The sequence below is a fragment of the Condylura cristata genome, unplaced genomic scaffold, assembly GCF_000260355.1.
Source record: "Condylura cristata isolate star-nosed mole 26May11 unplaced genomic scaffold, ConCri1.0 scaffold00013, whole genome shotgun sequence".
Taxonomy (NCBI): domain Eukaryota; kingdom Metazoa; phylum Chordata; class Mammalia; order Eulipotyphla; family Talpidae; genus Condylura; species Condylura cristata.
In genome coordinates this window covers 6670793-6693789 of record NW_004567114.1, presented here as the reverse complement: position 1 = coordinate 6693789, position 22997 = coordinate 6670793, and the positions used below count along the sequence as shown (strand labels likewise).

General features: G+C 49.8%; 1 protein-coding gene and 1 long non-coding RNA gene across 2 annotated transcripts in view; both read left to right on the top strand.

The window, feature by feature from the left end:
* Positions 1-14900: 14900 nt before the first annotated feature.
* LOC105853598 lies at positions 14901-20964 on the top strand. The gene is made up of 3 exons (XR_001145423.1): positions 14901-15770; positions 18868-19042; positions 19554-20964. It is a non-coding gene; the product is annotated as an uncharacterized LOC105853598 (long non-coding RNA).
* A 66-nt stretch (positions 20965-21030) lies between these two features.
* The window catches only part of PPP4R4 (protein phosphatase 4, regulatory subunit 4), an 85348-nt gene continuing 83381 nt past the window's right edge, over positions 21031-22997 (top strand). Inside the window, exon 1 of the mRNA XM_012724692.1 lies at positions 21031-21414. The gene's annotated coding sequence lies outside the window, so the exon portion shown is untranslated. The remainder of the gene's footprint in view (positions 21415-22997) is intronic.

Below are 22997 nucleotides of genomic sequence, written 5' to 3'. Positions count from 1 at the left end.
AAAAAAAAAAAACTTAGGAGACCTACAAGAAAATCAGGAGAATGTAATCTATAGCTAAGAAAAAATAATCAGTTAATAGAACAGTTCACAGATGATTCTTATGTTGGATATGTCAGAAGTATATTTTAATTATGACAAGTAAGGTGAAGCATCTAGAAGAAAGTATAAATATGATCGGAGAGATTCGATATTTTAGGAGAGAGATGGATGCTCTAAAAAACAACTAAAATTAAATCATGAAAGTAAAAACTACAGTATATGAAAACATAAATGTGGTAACCCTTCACATGTACTAGAATGGCTAACGTTAACAGGGCTCTCACCACACTAAGCGGGGGGAGACTCACCTATTCTTGGTGGGCTCCTCCTTTTGCTCTTCAGGAAATGTTGCTGGTGTCATGAACTCATCCAGCTCCAATGAAGGAAATGAATTTTGCAGGGGACATGACGTGCCATCCATCAAGAAACGTGGCAATGGTGTGCAGCAGGTCAAGAATTTTGGAAGAGGGTCCTCCCCACCACGGTCTCTGTCAGCCTCCCCACTGCCAACAGCGAAAGTAGCCGGGCTATTATTGCAGTTCCGTTCTGAGTTTGGGGAGACTTAGAGCCTTGCTTCTGCGCGCCCTCTGGTGGTAGCACCTCAAACACACCGCCGTCACAGCTGGACTGATTAACACACAGTAGCACCCAGCTTATTTGGGGTGGAGATTTATTTTGAGGAGTGCAGCAGGCTTGTCATGAGTCTCATATGGAAAGGGCTGCTAAGATAGCTCCCTCTGTAAGACCAAAATGTGGTATTGAGCAAGTGAGATCCTCCATTGGAAGAGGTTTTCTAGCACATTCTATTGAGGGTTCTCACCAATGCCATTAACTTTGTTTCTTCACCTTTCACTGGCTGGACTCCAGGAAATCACGTTATTAACATGACCTCACTTTCCAGACCACACTGACAGGGCCAGGCATGGGTACTCGGCAAGCCAGAACCCTCTAGTGTTCTTTCTCTGAACAGTTGGAAAGAGGGACACAAAGAAAGACACTAACTGGATACTTGGGTCTATCCCAGAGAGTATGAGGAGCCTCTTTTCCATCCTTCTCTGATATCTTCATGACAGCATGGGCTGAGGAAGAGAGAAAGCTGAATGTTGCTGAGGAAAAATGGACCAAATATGAAGAGAGAAAGAACTTAGAGCAAGTGATAGAGCTGTCCCTGTGTTCTCATTTCTTGGCCCCCTTGAGGTCTGGCTGAAGCCAGCATTGGGTTCTGGGATGCTCCTAGACTTGTCACTCATGTTTCCCTATGTATTAAGCTACCTAGAGACCAACCCCACCCCATCTTGGCACCTCATTCACTCACTCTTCTGTTTACTATTTCATTAAATATTGACTTTTTCTACATATCCAATGATGCTATAGAACCTGCGAGAACAGTGAACAAAATGAAGCTTTGCTCTTGTGTAGGGGAGATGAACAACACACAAACACATTCGTATAGAACATGCCAAATGGTGTTAATGCTCTGATGGGGTCAGGGCATGCTGGCATGGGGACTGCTATCGTAGGTAGTGTGGTTAAGAGGGGCGTCTCTGCTAAGGTGGGACTCAGCATGCCAACTTAAAGGAACTGACGGAGCGAAGGGGGTCCCGTAGCACTTCGAGAAAGAGCGCTAGCTACAGACCAACAGGTCCAGAGGTCCAGAGGCACGAGGTATTTGAAGAACGCCAAGGAAGTGAGCAATCAGCGAAAGAGTGTTGGAGACAGGGTCTGCTGGGGACGTGGGGGGCAGTGAGGAGTGGCACCAGCCCGGTGGGCATCTAGGCAACTTCGGCTTGTGCTCTGAAGGGGGGTTCAAGCATGTTAGGATGCTTCTACGTGTCTAAAGGTCATAATCAGACATAGAGTTTATTTGGGGAGCCTGGGGAGGCTCATTTGAGACTCTACAACTGCACAGACATTAAGCACCCCTGGAAATCGTGCACCTGACTTCTTGGCAACAATTGAGGTCTATTAGTAGGGAGCAGGGAAGTTCTCGCCAAAGCAGAGTGGGCTGTCTGCTTTGCCCATTCGATTTCTTTTCTTTTAGGAGTGCCCATCTTTCTTGCCTATGAGTCTGAGAGTTAAAGGTGGGCTACGTCTCCCCTTGGTTGAGCAGAGACCCCACCCTTTCCAGACCCCTCTCTGTAGCTAAGAGAACTGTGGATCTTGTGCTCTTTCGTCCCGTTTTTGACTCCTCTTCCTCCCCTGTGCTATTTCTCATCAGTTGTATATCTTGCCTGCTGATTTTGTCCTTTTATTCCCTGTCTCCTTATTTGGTTTCCCTATATGTCTCCTATAAGTGAACCTATCTGATATTTTTCTTCTTCCTTTTGGCTTATTTCAATGAGCATAATCCCTCCCAACTCCATCCATGCTGCTGCAAATAACATGTGTTTATCTTTTTTATAGCTGAATAGTATTCCATTATAGATTATCTATCTATCTATCTATCTATCCATCTACCTTCCTACCTACCTACCTACCTACCTACCTACCTACCTACCTACCTACCTACCTATGACATCTTCTTGATCCAGTCATCTTTTTTTGAGTACTCAGGTTGTTTCTATATATTAGCTACTGTAAATAGCTAACCCTAACCTTACCCTCACCCTAACACTACCAGCTCTGCTCACAAATGGCAGACCCTCAGACTTCTTAGCCTCCACATGACATGAGCTAATGCCTATAATAAGTGATCTATCTTCGCACACACCCATCTGTCTATCATCTGGTGTGTTTCTCTGGAGAAGCTTGAGTAATGCAGCCTCTCTACCTATTGGACACCTTCTCTACCTATTGGACACCTTCTTGTCCTCTCAACTTCCTACCTCTTAAAACCTGATATCTGCCTCATTCCAGGCAACCTATACTCACAGGAAATGGGCTTGATTTTTGGCTAAGACTCTCACCAGCCCTGACGTTCCAAAGCCACATCTATGTCCAGTGTGGTCAAACTTCAGGCCCTGACCTTCTTCTCTGGCCTCCAGTGCAGAATTTGGCCTGAGGTCCTGGGTGTTCTTAGCTGTACAGCTGTTTTCCAGCGTCCCTGTGGGCTTTTGCCTGGGTCCCCAGCATGATGTGTGGGTAGTACGGCCAGGCTACACATGTGACCTCAGGGGTGTTTCCTGTGTGAGCCTGTGTTGTGAACAAGCCTTGTCCACGTTCTTGAGTCAAGTTGAGCTAACACAGCACAAAGCCCCTCTCCTCTCTCTTTTCTTTTCTTCCTCCTCATTTCTTTACCTGCCATTTTATGTTTTCAAATCTTCCACAGAGCATACTGGCTTGCTATTCCTACCTTAATGCCGCATATTGAACTATCCCCAAATACAGTGATTTCAAGCTACCATTGGTTTTATTTCGTGTGGTTTTATTTCTGGGACTACTAAGCTGATCTGAGCAGGATTGGCTGGGGTGGCCACAGTAGCTTTGGCATCCCCAGAGTCTGGGGATGGCGGAGGGAGATGGGGGCATTTCTTGCACACACATTCAAGGTGTCCAGCCCATGGGGCAGCAGTGACCCAGGGGAGGTTTAGTGGCAATGACAGAAACATTCGAGGCTTCTTAAAGCCGAGGCTGGGAACTGCCTGCTCCCACTTCCCCACATTCCCTTGGCCAAAGTGAGTCCCATGGCCAAGGCCCCAGTCAAGGTGTGTGCAATTACTCTGTCCCAAGTGAGCTGTGGCCAGAGTGAGGGAGAGTGAAGGAGGGGGCAGTAATTCAATCTCCCCAGCTGGTCGACACCCCATGTGCCCCTTCTGTTCACTCCACAAGCAGACTTGATATCTTCTAGTCTCTAAGGTGCATTCAGAGGCATTAAGGGCACCATCTCCTAGGATGTTAACTTGATTTACTCAAGGCATCACTTTCAGCTCCAGGAAGCACAGAGGACGAGGGGCTACTTGGGGGAAAAAAAAAAGAGAAAGAGAGAGAGATATCAACTGTTTTCTGGAAAGAACCCCACCAGCCAGGGCTTTTAGGATCAGGGCCTAGAGCTCCATCATCATGGGCTGGAGACATCGATTATTAGACTTGTTAGAATACAGCAGCCACAGCCAAGGCGGAGGCTGCGGGACCAGAGAGACTCACAATTCCTCTGCAGGCCTGGCGGTGGGGGTGGGGGAGCGGGGAAGGCCATCCCGGACCCGTGCCAACAGTGGGCTCCACGGAATCTCAGTTAATGCTCACCACAGCCCATGAAGTGGGGATTTTTAAACCCACAAAATGGAGCTCTTGCATCTGTGCAATTAGGAGTCTTCTCCCTGGGTAATTACTCGAACAGAGTTTTGTGGAGTGTGACGCAGTCCATTTCCCAGCATTGGTGGAAAATTCGGAAACACAGATCAAGGGCCCTCACCTTCAAGTGCTAACCAAGATCTGGCTAACTAGGAGGGCCAGTGTAACAAGAATAACACCCACCAAATAGGCAGTGTGCTTCTGAGACAGCCTGGGGCAACCGGGGACCCAGGGACCCCCACTGCACCTCGGGGGAGGAGGCATCCCCATTCACTTGCTGACCCCAATCCTGGGTCTCCATCACCCCATGTGGATACTCTAGGGCTTGGGAAAGTAGAGCCCTGCAGCCTCCTGGAGGAATGGGGGTCATTCCTGGTCCTGAGCACAGGCCATCTGCCCCTCTGTGTTGTCTGTCCCCTACTGGACAGCTGATGATCAAGGGGGAGCTTTCCACTCTTCAGCTCCCTTTGGTCTACAGCTAGCTGGAGAATCCCTGGGAAGAGGTGCTGGCGAGAGGTTGACCGGAGGTGCCGCAGGGCAGGCAGCAGGAAGCAGGGCCTGTTTCTGGTGTTCCTCCATTTTCCGACAGGAAGTGACCCTGTCCTCCAGACAAAAAATAGGGTCAAGGGTCAGTATGACCCCTACCACTCCTTCTTCTGCATGCTGTCCCCTTCACCTAGGGAGGGTGCAACACTGCTTTCCAGTTGGCGAAAGAGACTCCAGCGCCTTCCTTTCCAAGAACACAGAGCCCAGGAGTGTCAGCCAACGAATTGCCCAGGCCCTCAGGCTGCACACCGCTGCCCACAACTCACCTCTGTTTGCACATCACAGTGCGTCTCCCACAGTGAGTCTTGGTAAAAACCAGATGCTGACTCAGTGGGTGTGCAGAGGGGGCCCTGCATTTCTCCAGCACCCACGTGGCCCCAGGGCTGCGGGTTGGTGGACCACACTTTGAGAACACTACTCTTCATAGTGTTCCCAGGGCACGCCTGCTTGCATCACCCCTCTGGATCCCTGCCACAGCCCAGGGCCTGTGATTTTACAACAGAGGAGGCTGGATCCAGAGAGGGAGGATGATGCGTTTGAAGCTTCCCGAGTAGCAGGCAGCCTCAAGAAAATGGAAGCAGGTCCTGCCCAGGAGCCCGAGGCCTGGCTCCCCACACAAGCTGCTCCACTGTGTGAAGCTTTGGGCTCTGCCGCTGGGTTTGGTTCTGAACATTTGCAAACCACCCTGCAGGTCCAATGTCACCCACACCCTGCTTGGCGAGCAGCCTTGAAAGCGCACGCCTGCCCTATTATCCTAAAGTCCAATTGTTCCTGCCCTAGTGAGGTGTCCCAGTAAAGCAAAAGGCTTCAGGAAATCCTGCGTGACTGTCAGTGGAGGCAGAGATCACGCTCTCCTTGCAGGGTCAATTGTGTTTTGTGGGCCGTCCTTGGTGGTGGAAGTGGGCCATATAAATTATACATTGAAATAAAAGAGGCTGTTGCAATGTGCCGGGAGGCCTGTGCTGGAAGAGATGCTGTGCTCTTCTGCTGGGAATCGCCGGCTGTGCGGAGGGCTCTGAGAGAACTCTGGAAGAGAGAGCAGGTGCAGAAGCCTACCGGAAGGGACATGCCCTTTTTCTTTGGGGTCAAAGCTTGCTGGACTTGGGCAAAGACCAACATGCTCCGAGCGGCAGATCCTGTACAAGAAAAGCAGCGTGAGAAGGGTCCAATGGATGAGTGATTATTTCAGCTCCAGTGACTGAGAATGTCAGGGTACAGGGTGATGGCTCAACCCACCTGTTGGGCAGTCGGGGGACACAGATGCCAGAGGACAACTGGCCAGACCACCCCGCTTAAGCGGGAGGTATTGGGGCCAGGGTACAGCTTTCTGACTTGCTGCTGCAGATTCTTCCCCCTGCTCAACCTCTTTGTGTGTTCATGGGCCAGATCATGTTTGATTTTTCTTGAGCCTAACTAGGGGCTCTGGGCTTTAGGCAGGCGGCAGCTGGGCAGCACACTGCCAGCCCTTGGAGATACAGGCTCACAGTGGGGGGTGACACTGGAAAAAAAAGCAAGATCTCAGGCATCAGGGGAAGATGCACATAGCAACAGCTTGTCCGGTCCTGGCGCCGGGCTCTCTGGGGCGACTCCACAGCTGGCATTCCACAAGCCTTGCTTGGATTACTCTGGGTATTCTCTTCCCCTCAACACACATAACCCTATGAGCAGATGAGCTGTCATCCTACAAGTCATTCTTGGAGGTTCTTATTTGCTTCAGCGGCAAACCAGACTTGACTTCTCATTTTCACTAGCCAGTTGCTGTGCCTGGCACAGGTCACCCAAAGATCAATTCTGTAAGTCTCTGTCACCAGGGGGCGAATGTTACAAGCTCTTATGTAAATAACAGGAATATTATTGCAGCTTTGCTTTCTAGAGCAATGCAATCAAAGTGTCTGCCTGCTTCTACAAGAGGAGCTTTTGCTATAATAAGAATTTGCATAAGTAAATCAGTGCACTATTAACTTCAGAGAGTCCCAATGTGAAGCAGAAAAGTCTGCTAGAGCCTGTTGCGTGTGCTTAACAGAGCAATTGACTGACTTCCTAATCTGAGGTCCGGTGTCATCATGGAGCCCAACCATAGCTGGGCTGTTGGTCTGCGGGCCATATATTGAGGGGCTTGAGCCAGAGCGCTCTGTGCAGCAGGCAAACAGTCGACACTATCAATATAGTATCATGCAGAAGCATGGACATTTTCTTCCTTGTAGGGTACGGTTCTGTGAATGCTAACACATGTCTAGGTGGGTGGAACTCCCACCATACTCAAGATACAGAGTAGCTTCATCATTCCAGTAAACTCCCTCCTGTCTTTTTTCCTATATTGTCCCATACGATAATAGAAGCCAAAGGCCTATAGGATACAGGATAATAGGAACTCTGGATAATAGGACACAGCTAATGGGTGGCAGGTTTGCAGTCATCTTCATCCCCCATTCTGAACCAACAGCAGCCACAAGAAAGCAGACATAAAGTTGGGGGGGGGATGGGGGCAGGAGTTGGTCAACTCAGACTCTGCAGGTGAAGGCAATAGCCTAGGGATAGAAGGAGCATGGGCCCCTGAGGCTGCACAGAACCGAGGCAAGTAAGACCAGACTCCCCTTTCATGGCTCTTCCCGTCGGGCAGCCTCTGGAGCGCTCAAGCTTGCCAAAAAGGCTTCTGGGAAACAGAGGCCCCTCTTGGGCCTTCCCTAAAGAATGGGAGGGGAGACCGTGACTGTGCCACAGCCATGAAGAAGTGTCATGTTTCTTTAGCAGTATTATTTTTGGACATGAATCAAATTTGGCTTGCAGTTGCCAGGCCTGGGACAGGCTGTGGGGCTTCTTTCTCAGACCCATTTCCGCTTCCGGCGGTGCAGGGTGAGAGACACTGGTGGTGTGTGACGCCTGCCACTGCCGGGTGGGCGGTTCCTGGATTCTCTGAGGCGCTCTGAGGCGCCTGGTGAAAAGGAAGGAAGGTGGCTGCCCCGTAAACGCGTGCGCCTGCCCTCGGACCTGGGCTGCGCAGTGAGGGCTGCTCAGGGTCTTGGCGGCCCTGCTGGAGGGCTGTGTGTGGCCCTGGCCAGGGACCCTCCTCACCCGGGTCCCTCACGCACTCTGCGAACCGCGAGTTTACAGGTTTAAAGTGAGTCTGCCTCCGACAGCCATATTAATAGTCTTTAAAAAGTACATATATTTAAAATAGTCTTTAAATCAGTAAATTCAGAAGAGCCCCCAGGGAACGTGAGCCACTAGGACTTTTGGCCAAAAAAGAACATGGTTGTGGATGATATTTAGAAAGTGGTTTCTCCACCAGGGTGCTGGCAAGGAGAACACACAGCCAACCCGAGTAACTTCAGGGGAATTCGGTAGAGCAGCCCAAGTCGTTTGGGCCGTAACATCAGTCAGCCGTGGGGGTGTTAGCGGGACCCAGAGAAGGAGCCGCCGTCCCTCGCTAGCACGTTCCAGCCCCAGCCGAGGGCCAGGTCCTGAGGACCCTGGATCGCAGCCCCCAGGGACAGGGAGAGGCGCATGGCCAGCCGGCCGATGGGCAGGCAGAATGCGCCTAGCATTGGTGATGGAGGACAAGGACCATCATCACAGAAGCCAGCACTTCCATAGTGCTCGCGCTGAGCCAGGAATCAGTGTCAGGACTTAAAAACATCCTCAGGGCGAAATCCTCCATGAGCAACGGGCGGATCAAGCAAGGTGAGGATTTTCAGGTGTTTCCAGCGACTTTGGTGGGAGGCATGAGAGAGAGGGGGATTTGAGCGGGGCTCAGTGGGACACAGTTGCTTGACGAAGACACTCTCTGGAATTGCACAAATGAGGAGCAAACCACACTCCTGGATCAAAATGCACCATGTATCTCACGAGCCAACAATGGGCTCTTGAGGGGGCGGTTTGTATGTGACAGGAAGGAGGGCGGAGGGTGGGAAGAAGGTTTGCATGTTCAGACAGGATTGAGATCAGGAAGAAGCTGGCCTCACTGCTCCAGCCAGCTTTCTGTAATCATGCCCTCTGAAAAGGTCACGTCCAAGCAGAGGCTGCTTAATACCAATGGCGGCATCATTATTAAGTGAACTGTATGCCAAGTGCATTTAGGACCTCTGCACTAGCCGGCTCCATAACGCTACGAAGCTGACATTATTTTTCTTAAAAAAAAAAAAAAAAACAGATGAGGAGATGGAGGCCCAGAGAGGTTAAATAACTTGCCTAAGGTCACACAGCTCATAGGCGCTAAATCTAAATCTCAATTCCAAACCCAATTTCTTGTTTTCCACATCTGAAACAGACACACACAATGCTGATGGGTAGAACATTAGAGCAGACCGTGTGGGGTTGTCTACACTGAGCAGAGAGGAGGCTTCAAATGGTGTGGCATAGTTCCAGAAGGAAGGCAGGGTAGCTTCAACTTTGAAGGTCAAGGTGATTTCCTGTTTGTGGAGGAAGGGAAAGGAGCAGTGATGGGCAGGGGGCTGGATTAAGTGCACAGACGGATGCAGGATGAACATAGTTTATGGCAGATACGGAAGCGACAATCCAGGCAAGAGCAGGGAGGGTAAGAGGAGAAAGACTGCAAAAAGAAGTCCAGGGTCTGAGACTCTGGGCTGGCTTCAGTGAGACGGAGGCATCAGCTCAAGTTCTTCAACAGAAAAGTGACACGATGAAAGCAGTGATTAAGGAAGATTAAAATCCAAGGTACACAGTTGACTTCCCCTCCTACCCCGTTCAGGACTTTGAAGAATGTCCTGTGTCAGCCAGGTAAATTGCGTCTTAGGACGCAGCCTTTAAACTCTGTCATTTTCCAAGTTTCCCTTCAGCCCTGGGTACCTTTCATTTTACTTATTTTTTAAAGCTTTATTTATCTATGCCTACAGAACTGGGATACAGGCCAGAGATGCAGGGGGTGAGAAGATTCACCAGAGACAGAGTGGGGAGCAGAACAACCAGACTGACAAAGTACACTGCTGAGGGGAGCAGTGGGCAGATCAGGAGAGGTCTGTTGTGTCATGTGGGTCACCCTCCTGGGTGGGGATTGAACTCATGCTGAAGTGGCCACGCTATCTTCACAGCACTATGAAGGGCCTGGATTAGTGTTTTTAAACACTGATCACCAGTGAGGTGGGGTCAGTGAATTTAAATCCAGCAGAGGGAGTGAATCATTTTGAGGTATCTGGAGAGCATTTACTTCCTTGCAAGAATCAGTGATTTACCAGTCCTCCTCCAGAAGCCCAGAAACCAACCATCTCATGTATTTCTGGGCTCCAGTGTGCTTGTGGAATTCTGTAGTAACTGTAACTGTAGCCACCAACAGGCTGGTGGAGACCCAGCCGTCTGGGGCAGACTGATGGTGGTTCGGGCCTCTGAGAAGGAAGCACTAGTGGCCTTTGACCTGCTCACTCCTGGGTGGGAGTGTGCCACCATGTTCCCACCAGCCTTTGTTCTCCTAGGACTGGGAGAAGGGAGGGGTGTAGGGTACTGATGACCACGACAGTGGAGATGTTGCCTCCTCCCTCTTTGCTCTCCTTCCCTCATGGCATCAAGCTCCAGGTGTGCTCACCTGACGAGTGTGACAGTGCAGGATGTGGAAGGGAAGAAGGCCAGGTGAACGGGCTGCCTCCAGTTGGGACCCCTTTGTGGGCTGTCATGTAAAGAATCATATTTCTGGCCCTCCCTGGTGGCATAACGGGTTAAAGCACAGCACTGCAAGCTGGCTGTAGCCACTTCAGTGTGAGTTCGATCCCCAGCCTGGGAGGTGACCCACAGGCGCGGCAGACCTCTCCCGACCCGCCGGCTGCCCCCCTCAGCAGTGTACTTCATCAGTCTGCCTGTTCTGCTCCCCACTCTGTCTCTGGCGAATCCTCTCACTGCCCCAGCTTCTCTAGCCTGTGCCCCAGTTCTGTATGCAGAAATAAACCTTTTAAAAAAAGTTTTAGAAAAAAAGAATCGTATTTCCTCCCTCCCTCTACCTGATCTCAGTTCTTCCTGGACTTCTTTCTTTTATCTGGTTGTGGAAAATATTCTTTGGGCCTCTGGCCATTGATAGACTAACTGTATAGGTGATGAAAAAGGCAACCCCGCATACTAATCTCCAGTGTTAAGTTCACTTTAATTACGTTGGCATAATGAGTTGACACAAGACAGTGTGGCCATATACTCATACCAGGCAGTCATGGTTTCTTAGCAACAAACTAAAAACTGTTAAGTACGTCTTGTTTGTGTCTGGGTTCAGGTGAATCAAGAGCTAGAGTCACTATTGAATGTAGATGGACATTTTGTGCGTGCGTTGATTTCTTCTTCAGACTCTTCCAGTGTAGTCACTTAACAAAGAGCTTGAAAGCGCTAGTGTTCTTGAAATGATTTCATGGGCTCGGAGCTAATTTTAAGAGGAACTAATCTTGTCTGTTTATGCCTGCCAGGTAACATGTGCTATGCTTTGAGTCATAATGATTTGCTTGGAGCTGCATAGAATATCTATTCTTAAGATATGCATTAAGATAAGATCTATCAATTCCTCCTGTTTCCTATTGCTTGAGTGGTCTTGAAGGATGTACATTATTTCCTTTTTAGCTCCTGCAATAGAGGTCCAGAAAAGAGAGGACACATGTCTCAGGCTGCTTAGGTAGTGAGGGACAAGCCAAGGACTCAGGCCCAGGTCAACCCATTGTGTCGTCTTCGGGACTGTATAGGGGGTTTCTGGCCTGAGCCCCTGTAGTGTGTTCCTCAAAGATGGTATCCAGAATGTTCTTGGGTGATGTATGTTATCCTTCCCGAAGAGCCTTGCATCAGTCATTGTTCTGGACCTGTGGATCAAGATGTGGGAGGGAATAGGGCTAGATTCTAGTCTCTGTGGTGTGCCCTGCTTTCCAGTTGCTCGTGTTCTGTAAATATGTGTTAAGTGAGCGAATGAATGAATGAACAAATGAATGACTCTAATTCCATTCGCGTTGAAGCTTCAGCTTACCAGATGAACTCATGCATAATGGTTTCCATTACTCAAGACTCAGGAGATTATTTTGTTGTGAAATGATAGTACTTTTGCATGTTGCCAGAGAATTATAAGTGCTCATTGTTCAAATTATTGTTCTCAGTAATTACATGGTGACACAGGAGAGAAACCAAGCTCCCCCCTCTTATGAAACAGAGAGCCCTGTGAGTCAGGAAGGAGCAGGAGCGGGTGTTGTGGAGAAACAGGTGGCAATGGACTGCAGAGAGCATCATGTGCCAAGGTAAACAAGTTTAGGGTGCTGGGCCTCAGAGACCCCAATATGGGTCTCCGACGTGGCCCTGGGAGGTGGTGTTCAGGAATGCAGGCACCGGTTCAGTCCAGCCCATCTGCATGTCAGCCCTTCTGAGGCAGGTTGACTGTGAAGAGCTTTGGGTCGTTGGGGCCACAGCCTCTGCTTACCTCCAGATACAGATTAACAACACCTTCAGCTATCCCACGTCCTCTGGAAGCTGCTGCTAGCATGTCCCCTGTCTGTGAGGTGTACCCAGACGTACGGGCTGGCAGACCCCTCTGCTGGTAGACTGCTGCTCATGCTCTCAGTTGGCTCTATCATTGCACATTCCTTCTGTTTTTTCTTTCTCATAATAAATATGCATCAGTTTCTTGCCCCAAACCAGACACTTTGGCAGATGTAAAATGTTTTCTTCATCGTGGAGAAGCCCCCCTTGGGACTAGGGTCTTTGTCCGTGGGACAGATTTTATCGGTGATTTACTGGCAATTTTTTTCCTTTACACTGAGTAATGCCAACCACTTAATATTGAATATATGACATCACTATCTTTTAAAAGTCTTTTCATTTCTATACCTGTTTTTGAGTGGTCTTCTCTCTTCTTTCCCCTCAAAAGGGGATTCTTACTCCCTCCCCACTCCTGGTGACTCAAGGGCTACTTTTGATGGGCAGAGAGTCATTGTGGCAATCTCCTGTCCCTCCCTCCCCATAACTCCCCATTGGTATTTTTTTTTAAAGATTTACTTATTTGCGTACAGAACTGGGGTACAGGCCAGAGGCTCAGGGGCGGTGAGAGGCTTCACCAGAGACAGAGTGGGGAGCAGAACAGGCAGATCGACGAAGTACACTGCTGAGGGGAGCCGCGGGCAGGTCAGGAGAGGTCTGCCGCGCCATGTGGTCACCTCCGGGGCAGGCGGGGATCGAACTCATGCGGAAGTGGCTTTAGTTTCTTTGTGCTGTGTTTTAACCCGCTGTGCACCAGGGAGGGCCCCCATTGGTATTTTTAAGGGGAAGAAGTGGCTAGTATAAGAATTCATTTATCCATGGGCATAAGTTACATGGCACCCTCTCTACCTAGCTCTAATTCTCTTAGAAGTAACTTTGGAGTCATGATAACGAGTTTTGAGCTTTGGAACACTGATGTGTTCATGAAGCTGCACCTGGTAGACCTGTGTCTACCCCTACTCGGATCAGAAGTCGCACGGGCAGGCTTCTCATTTACCCTATGTCCTCTCTTAGCTCCAATCATGGCGCCGGCGTGGAGGGTGGTTTATAAATACTTTTGTTAAGCCACACTATGGGATATTATTCAACCATAGCAAAGACGAAATGTTGTCGTTTACAGAAAAGTAGGGGTTGAAGGATGGTGTGCAGCGAAGCCAGTCGGAGTGAGAGAGACAACATCGGACATTTAGATACATAGCAGAGGAGCTGACAAAGCAAAATGTTTATAAACAATATGAAACAAGTAAACAAAGTAAGGCTTCTGAGGGCAAGAGGGAGGGAGAAAGGGACAATGTGCTGTAAGGGGATCGGATGGTAAATAAAACTCAATATAATTATATATTTATTTATTTAAAAAGATTTATTTATTTATGCATTCACGAACCGGGGTCCAGGCCAGAGATGCCAGGTGAGAGAATTCACCAGAGACAGCAGAACAAGCAGGTGGACTGAAATACACAGCTGAGAGGAGCACCGGAGAGACAGGAGAGGTCTGCTGTGCCCTGTGGGCCGCCTCCCTGGCCGGGGATTGAACTGCTGCAGCAGCTGCAGAGAGCTTCACAGTGCTGTGCTCAGCCCCTTGGCCACCAGGCAGGCCCAATAAATATTTTAAAGGAATAAATAAACCAGAAAATATTCCTGTTAGAGTGAATATGTTATTCACTCTGGGCTTGAAAAAGGTGTCACTTCCTTTTGCCCCAGAGGTGAGCGCACAGGACAGAAAGTCAGAACAGCTTTCCATGGCAGGTGTGGTGTGTGCACACCCCAGAGGAGGGTGGGAGGGTGGTGAGGCGGTGAGGCTGGCCACAGCTGGGTAGCACTGCTTCCCTTCCTGGCTCTGGAGTCTGAATCATAAAACAAACCAGTGTGGCAATGGCTACCACACCCAACCCCAAACCCAGGGACTGCGGAACTTGTCTGCAGGGACTGCGCTGTTTTCCTCTGCTTGTGCGCATGCTCAGCATGACATCAGACTTTCCTTGCAAAATACAAGTTCTGGCCCTCCCTGGTGGTGCAAAGGGTTGAAATGCAGCACTGCAAGCTAGCTGCAGCGGCTTGGATGTGAGTTTGATCCCCAGCCTGGGAGGTGACCCACAGGCACGGCAGACCTCTCCCAACTCGCCGGCTGCTCCCCTCAGCAGTGTACTTCGTCAGTCTGCCTGTTCTGCTCCCCGCTCTGTCTCTGGTGAATCCTCTCACCACCCCTATACCTCTGGCCTATACCCCAGTTCTGTATGCATAAATATATAAATCTTAAAAAAAAAAAGTTCAAAGATAAAGCTGGGGGCCCTCCTTGGTGGCACAACGAGTTAAAGTGCCACACTACAAAGCTAGCCTCAGCCACTTCAGCATGAGTTTGATCCCTGGCCAGGGAGCTGACACACATGGCCCAGCAGACCTCTCCTGTCCACTACTCCCCTCAGCAGTGTATTTCAGTACATCTGCTTGTTCTACTCCCTTCTCTGTCTCTGGTGAATCTCCTCACCCCTGCACCTCTGGTCTGTACCCCAGTTCCTGTATGCAGAAATAAATAAATATTTAAAAATCTATCGATCTATATAAAGTTGGCAAGACTATTATGATGAGAGGAAAGCATTAAGCCTCAAGCTCGGGGCCCTTTGGAGCTCTGGGCTTCCCTGTGTGAGCATCTGAGGACCCCCAAAGCTGGCCCTGCCTGCCCATAGTAAGTGTTTAATACATATTTTTTCTTGAGTGTACATGTTATTTCTTGAGTACAGGCCTCATCACTCAAAGCTCAGTTGTCTATAAATGGAGATGGAATAGATGTTCATCTTATAGATAATCTTTAAAAAACTCCTGAGTCGACTCAATGTAAGCCTCTTCCAACCACATGATTTGCTCATCAGCTGTAGCGTGGATCAGATTTGAGTGTCATGAACATTGTCATTTGCAAGAGGGGGAGGTTCTCAGCAGAGAGGAGGATGGTTCAGAAGCACTTAGATGCACACATTTGTTGAGGCAACACTACTTCCAAAGTTGGGGGGCTGTTGAGTTGTCTCAGGAGGGTCATAGAGTAGTATATTAAGGCCATTAAAGAGGCAGGGGACAGTCTGTCTCCGATCGGTGGGGGAGAAATCAAATGACAGGTGCCTGGAGTCTTAACTCCACCTCTTGTGGGGAGAGGGGATAGAAATTAGGTTTTATTTGGGTGTAACTAAGGGAAGAACAGCTCTGAGGCTTCCATGAGTGCCAGACACACTCTGTCCATGGGGCACAGTGGGGGAAGTGTTTGACCTCTCGCTTGGGACGAGCCACTTTTCCACCACCATGTCATCACGCGCACCCGACTATAGCTTGCTAAAGTGCCACTTTTTGGAGATGCAGGTTTTCTGGCAGCCAGAGAGCTTGAACCTCGCCCTGTCCTTTGGTGCCTCCGTCATATGCTTGGTTCTGGAGCGTGGTGCTGATGGAGACGGTGACTCGGCTGATGTGAGCCTGCAGGACCCCCACCTGTGTGGCGCCTATCAGCCTCAGTTCTGGACAAGGCCTTGTTGGTAAGGGTGGTGCGGAATTGCACTGGGCGTGAAAGCCATCGTCACCAGTTTTTCACCATATGCTAATTGGCACATGTACGGGCCAGCTCAAGGCTTTGGAGAAGAGCGCTTCTTCCCAGAGAGGATGGGGGTGGATGGGGCAGGAGAGACGCTCATATTCTTTTTTTTAAAAAAGGTTTATGTATTTATGCATACAGAACTGGGGCACAGGCCAGTGGTGCAGCGGCGGTGAGAGGATTCACGAGGGACAGAGTGGGGAGCAGATAGGCAGCTTGAGTGAAATGCACTGCTGAGGGGAGCAGCCGGTGAGACAGGAGAGGTCTGCGGCGCCATGCGGGGATCGCACCTCCAGGGCGGGATCGAACAGGCCCTGAGGTGGCTGTGGCCAGCTTTGCAGGGCTGGCCGCCAGGGAGGGCCGCCGCTCATATTATTCTGAGACCCTGTGGCCACAGAACAGCAGCTCACCCGCCTCTGCCTGCTTCCCCCACTTGTCAGGACGTGAGAAGGGAGACTGGCCACAGGCTCCCGGGGTAATGGTACCATGGCGAAGGCAGCTGCTCACGGAGACACCAGAACCTTTCATGGCCTCTTTCCATCTTCCCTGCACCACATCTCGTTCCATCCGATATCTACCACATGTATCCCTTCCCTTGACCGGCGTTTCTCTAGTGCCTGCTGTGTGGCAGACACTGCTTAGGCGCTGGGTTTTGAAGTGCAGGTTAAGTAGGCGTCAGCCGGAGCCCTCAGTTCATCCAGAAAGGAAGGCACAGTGGTTGGGAGGGGACCTGGCTCCCTCCCATCTGGGTAAAATGACCGATCACATCCAGAGCCCTGGGTGCTGGAGGAAGGTCATTTTACCCCACAGAGCTTGGGGAAAGCTCCGAGTTGTCATGACGACGGATTAACCAGAGCCGAGCCAAGTGTGAGCGCCCCAGGCCCCAGCTGTGAGCGCTGCTGTCTCCTTCTGGTCCTGAGTTCTAGCCCCAGGACTCCTTGCTTATTACAGTGACTGTTTTTCTGGATGTGGGGATTTGACCAGAGAAGAACCAGCAGATGGAGGGGGTGTCGGGAAGGGGCAGCGGGTGGAGAGAGACTCCTGACTTAGATGGAACAGTCAGCGGAAAGCATCACACGAGTCAGATCGTCATCACGTGCCAGGTGCTGTGCTGTGGGTTGCAGGCTCATCCTGACCCTCATGCTGCAGTTGAGTGGCTGGGGACCCCTCCTCCCATTATAGCGGTGAGGAGGCTGAGGCTGTAGGTGAATTGTACCAGGAGACAGCAGCGCTGAGGTGAGAATCTGGGTCTGTCTGATTCCTATGTCTGGGCTCTCAATGCTAAGTTTGGTTCTGAAGTGCAGAATACCTGGGTGTGTGGCTGGGTGGGGGGAACAGCTACAATGCAGATTCCTAGGTTGGGCCCAAGAGTCAGAATACAAAAGGAGGTTGCTTGGCCTGAGCAAGGCCCGGAGGGGGGCAGTGCGTGGCTCCAGATCCAGGACTAGGTAGGACTAGGGCCCCGCTTCGAGGTGAGAGTGGGGTGTTCACAGGGGACCAGAAGAGGAAACGCTGGACCCAGCCATTGGCACTGGTCCTTTGCTTCCTATCAAAAAAGAAGAGAGGGAGAGAGAGAAGCCCTAAATGGTGCTTGTTATATTTTCTCTCCAATATTCCTGCCTGGTAGGCCAACCCACTTCCCAGCCCGGTCACCAGGGTAACCATCACCCCCACCTTGACAGTCAAGTGTGTCTGCAGCTTCTTGCACCCACACCCAGGGCCGTGGGGCCCAGCCCTGTCATCAGCCTCCTGCTGCCTCGAAGGCGGCAGAGTAGTCAAACCTTCAACTCCTTGCTCTCTGGTCCCTCACCCCGACATGGCTCTGTGGACACCCCTCCCCAGGCCCGCACACCGTGTGCTGCTTCCCTGTCCACTGCCTCCCCGGAGACAGCGAGCAATCTGCTCTCAGCTTGCATGTGTCATCACCTCGGCAGGGAGGAATCTGCCCTCCAGTGCGGGTCCAACCCAAAGCAGCCCACGCCTGAGGGAAACACCCCCTCTGGAGGCGGGCAGCCATGGTAGTGAACGCCCGCTCCCCTCAGGGAAAGATGAGGGGTGGCTGGTGTTTCAGAAGAGTTTGGAAGTGAAGGTGAAGAGGCACTGAGGGGTTAGTAAGGAGGAGGGCTGAGGGCAGCGGGATGCCCAGAGCCTGTTGTAACAAGGGGATTGAGGGGGGCACTCCACCTTGCACCTGGCAGGGGAGGGGCTGGGACCCCCCTCGAGGAGTTTCATGGGTAGGTGCTGGGGCCATGGAGTCCCCAGGGGGACTTCAAAAGGACTTCCTGTCCACCGGCCTGTGTCTGCTAGGCTCTGCTCCCCGCAGCCCCTTCCTCATCTGCTGGGGCTGAGTGATCTTCTGGCCAATTCTACAGCATCTAGCTCCATTCCCTCATCGGACATGGGGAGCTGAGATCCAGCGGTTTACAGCTGGTTAATGGAGAAGCTGTGCCTATTCGTTGCTTTAACCAATAATTACTTACTATATGTCAGGCTTCATTCTCGATCCTGGGATGCCGTGGTGAGTTCAATGGGCAAAATCCCCACCCTTGTGGAACATGACATTTGAGTGGAGGATTGGAGGAAAAAATACTTTAAGTGAGCGAGTAAGTTAAATGCTCAGAATGTTAGATTGATAAGCACCAGTGGTGGTGATGGTGGATGTTAGGAACTGAGTTGTGTTCCCTCCAAATCCATCTACTGAAGCCCACTCACCCCTAGTCCCTGAGGGTGTTACTGTATTTGGAGATGGGACTTTCAAGAGGCGATTATGTTAAAATGGGCCATTAACCCAATTCAGCTGGTGTTATGGGAAGAGCATGTTTTGGAGATGCAGAGCCCCCAGGGATACTGCACACAGAAATGGATACCCCGGAAAGTGGTTGCCTACAAGCCAAGCAGACAGGCCTCAGGGAAGCCAAACTACCACTCCTTGACCTTGACCTCCAGTCCCAGAACTCTGCTACAACACATTTCTGTTGTTGAAGACCTCAGTGGCATTTTGCAGACATGAGCTTGCTAACATAGTGACGTTTTAATTTCAGGAAAGGATCCTGAGTTGGCCTTTCTGAGAAGGTAAAATCCTGGAGGGGGAGATGGAGTGAATTATTTGAGACGTGGTGGAGCAGCAACCCCGGGGGCCTCCATGACTCTGAGGGCGTCGGACCTCAAGTGTTGGAGAAGAGCAAGGAGGCAGTGGCACATGGGGAAACAGGCCAGGTGAGGGAGGAACGGAGGCCAGGAGATTTGACAGGTGCAGGGATGTGAGGTTTTCTAGGATGGGAAGCAACTGCTGAGTTTAGAATAGTGGTTTTCAGGGGGTCTGGGGAGCTTGGGATTTGCCACTAGGGGACATTTGGCAATGCCTGAAGATATTTCCCTTTGTCACATGGGGAGGGTAAGCGCTGTCAGATAGAATACTGACCTCTAGTGGGCGGAGGCCAGGGGTGCTGCTGAATATCCTCCAATGCACTGTTCAGCCCTCCCACAGAGAACTAGCGGGGCATGAGGGGTGCCCTAATAAGGTTGAGAAGGCCTGGGTTAGTGGATAAAGTGCCTTGTGTGTCAGCAGGGTCACTCTGACCATGCTAGGCACCATTTTAAAAGAGGAAGACCAGATACAAGGGCTCCAGTGAGCCATGGGCAGTGGTGGTGGTGGGCCAGAGGAGCCGGCCTCTGCTCTGTGCTCCCTGATCTCTCCCCCTCTTCCTTTCTCTCTTCACTTTCTCAGTGAGCAGTAGCAGGGCCTTTCCTAGGTGCTGGGCAGATGCCAACAGCCATGGCCCCATAGGCATCTCATCCAGGTCACCTGAACCCAGCGGAAGAGAGGGAAGGAAGCTGCAGGAAGCAGCTGCCAGCTTGGCTGCAGGATTTGGACAGGATCTGCTCCGGCTGTGGCTGGTGGGCACCTGCCATGTGCTCAGACGCGGAAGAAGGCACTGAAGGAGGAGCAGGATCCCGGCCTGGACGTGTCTGAAAGTTTGAAAGATTGGCCTTTCTAATGTGCAGGTTTTTTGTTCACCTGACCTTGATTTTTATGTATGGTCCAGGGTAAAAATCCTTCCCATACAGGCAATTGCATGACTTTCCCACTGTAACAAATCACCACCAATTCAAACAGGCTCAGAATAACAACAATGGATTGTCTTGCAATTTTACAACTTAGAACTGGGTTTTGCTGGCTAAAATAAATGTGTCACCAGGGCTACACCTGGAGGCTCTGGGGAGGAGTTTTGGCTGTTCCATCCCATCTTCTAAGCCAGTCAAGTTTCTCTTGTGTCCCATCAATCTGACACTGATCTTTCTGCCTCTTTCACTGATGAGGAGGCTTGTGATTATATTAGGTCCTCTGGGATGATCCAACATGATCTCGTCTCCAAATCCTGAAATTAGACACATCTCTAAAGTTCACATAAGGACATATCCACAGCTTTAAGAGATTAGGACCTGGACATCTTTGGGGAAGCATTTTTCTTCCTTCTTGATAATCAGTACATTTAGCACAATGTAGTGAATCTTTTCTGAACCAGAAGGCAGGCCGCCACTGGTCTGGTGATAACAATAGCAAACACTAAGTGATTATAATGTACAAGGACTGTTTGCATATTATCTCATTTAATTTGCAAAACATTTTGGCCAAGCACTACTATTGTTATTATTCCCATTTTAGAGATGAGTAAAGTGAGGCCAGAGAGTGAAGTTTCCCTTAGCAATGCACACATGCCTAAGTCTCATAACTTTTTGAGCTTCAGGTTCATTATCTGTGAAATTGCAACAGTGATAGAGCTCTTTTGTGTTTAACAGGGCTCCTGTGAGGGTGCCTGGAGACAAGTTGTTAGAAAATATTTCAGGTAGAAAACAGGGCGGCACAAGTCATTTCCTGTGCCTCCTTCCTCCCCTCAGCCTAAATTGGGACTGGGACTCAGGTTTCCTGGCAGCCACACTGGGTTGGTAACTATAGCAGTTAGAGATTCCAGTTATCAGACTGAACATTTTCCCTTCTCAACCTCCTGCCTGAAGCAGTGAGCATCAAAGTAATGGCTGTGCATTCAACTATTAAAAATGCCATCAAATCTCAGATGATGCTATTAACAAAATCCAAATAGAATAATACTTAATTGACACAGAGTAAAGTTTACAAGTATTTAATATCATCTACAAATCAGAAAGGAAAGTAGGATTTCAGAAACTAACAGAAAAGGGAACTGCAAGGTCTTTGCTAAGGAAAACCACTCCTCCCCACCTTTACCTCTTCTCTTCTAGCTCCCCTTCCATTTTCCCTTCATCCCTCCTTAGCAAAGTGGGAATGAGAAAGCCTGAATTTCAACTGTGGGGGTAACCAGTGATCAGTTTTGTTTTGAATTTCAGAGGCAATATTGGAAAAAAAAAAAAGCAGAGTGGGAGGAGTACCATCACTCTGCCAGGCGTTAGGACATATAACAATGCCGTTGGAATAAAATCAAGGCAACCCTGGTATGGAAGAGATCTAGATCAATATAACAGCAGTGAGCCCAGAAACTGAGACACGTGTCTATGGAGACTTGGCAAAACAGACCCCATCTCGCATCAGCCAGGGAAAGAGGGATTGTTTGGTGGGTGCTGCTGGGAAAACCTACTCTTGGGGAACAGAAAATAATACTGTATTTCTCCTTGCACTGCATTTGAGATGAACTCCAGGTGAATTAACTGGTGGTTAACTGAAAAGTAGAAATATGAAGCTAAATAGAAGAAAATGTCAAAAAATATTTTGTGATTGTTGGTAGGCAAAGAATCTTCAACAAAAACTTCAATAAAGCACACACCACAGGCTAACAGGATGCATGAAGATTGGCAGAAGTATTTGCAATCGCCAAACTGACAAGGGATAGTATTCAGAGTATATAAGAAACTCCTTTAATTCACTCAGAAAAAAATAGGAAGTTTAGCAGAAAAATAGGCAAGGGCATAAATAGGTTCATTATAGAAGGAAAAAATTCTTTACAGTTTTGAATATGGAAAAATAATAAAACTATCAAGGAAATAGAAAATCATATAATACTCTTTGATCAGTATCAAATTGATGTGAACTAGGACATCAGATAATAGTAAATGTTGGCTGATAAAGTGGGGAGACAGGAATCTTCTTGTCTTCATGTGCCAGTGGGAAGAGTACAAGCTGGCAAAGTCATTTTGGGGACCGACTTGGCAGAATGAAAACAAGCGCGCTCGACTCCATGACCCAGCAATTCTGCTGCATTCCAGCACTATCTGTGGTAGGAGATGCTATTAACAGTCTAGTAGTCAAGGAACTGATAAGCCGTGTTTCATGCACAGATCCAATGCCTTTCGTGGCTGAACTAATAAACTGACTGGTATACAGTCTCAAGATTTCCACTACATTATGTTGGGGAAATAACAAGAACCACAGTGGTTCTTAGTACAATGCCTTTCAGGTATATGAAAAACAGATACACGAACTATAAACAGTATCTCGAGAGGCTAATTACTGGGGCATGTCTTCAACACAAGGTACAAATGGGTAGAGAAAGGGGAGTGTGGAGGGAGTGAGTGAAAAATACATTAAGTGGGGCCCTTGCTGACTCTTACAAGCTGAAGAATATGGTCGCATAACTCCTGTTTGTAAGGGCCAGGAATTGGCCCCATCCTCCTCCCAACTTTCCTACCGTTCCTGGAATCAAATGCAGAGGACAGGGGCGACTGCCAGAGCGGGGTTTCTCCATAAAGCACCCCCCTCCCTCTGCCTCCCACCTGCCAAGGCTCTACTCTGCACGTCCCACAACATGCCTAAGCTTCGAGTGGAAATGGCCCTACTCATTTCTCTTTTATTGATCTTTTACCATTCAGGCTAAGTGTCTCCTCCAGGAGTCCCTTTCTGTCCGCTGACCTTCCCCAAACGCCAGCCCCTCCAGAACTGTGTATTCACACACCTCCTGTCCCACCCCCAACCCCCGCGCGATCCACGGAGTAAATGCTTATTTTGGGGACGCAACCCCAACTCGGGGCTAGAGCTCTCCTGGGGTGGTCTCGGGGGCGGAGGCTCTCCAGTGCTGGGGCGGTAGTACCAGGTGCGGTTATTCCAGGGGGCTGAAACCCAAGCCCACCGCCCCCTTCTCTGCTTTTCTTCTGATTGGTTCAGCCTCTCCGCCCCCGGCCCGCCCCCGCCCCCGCCGGCGGC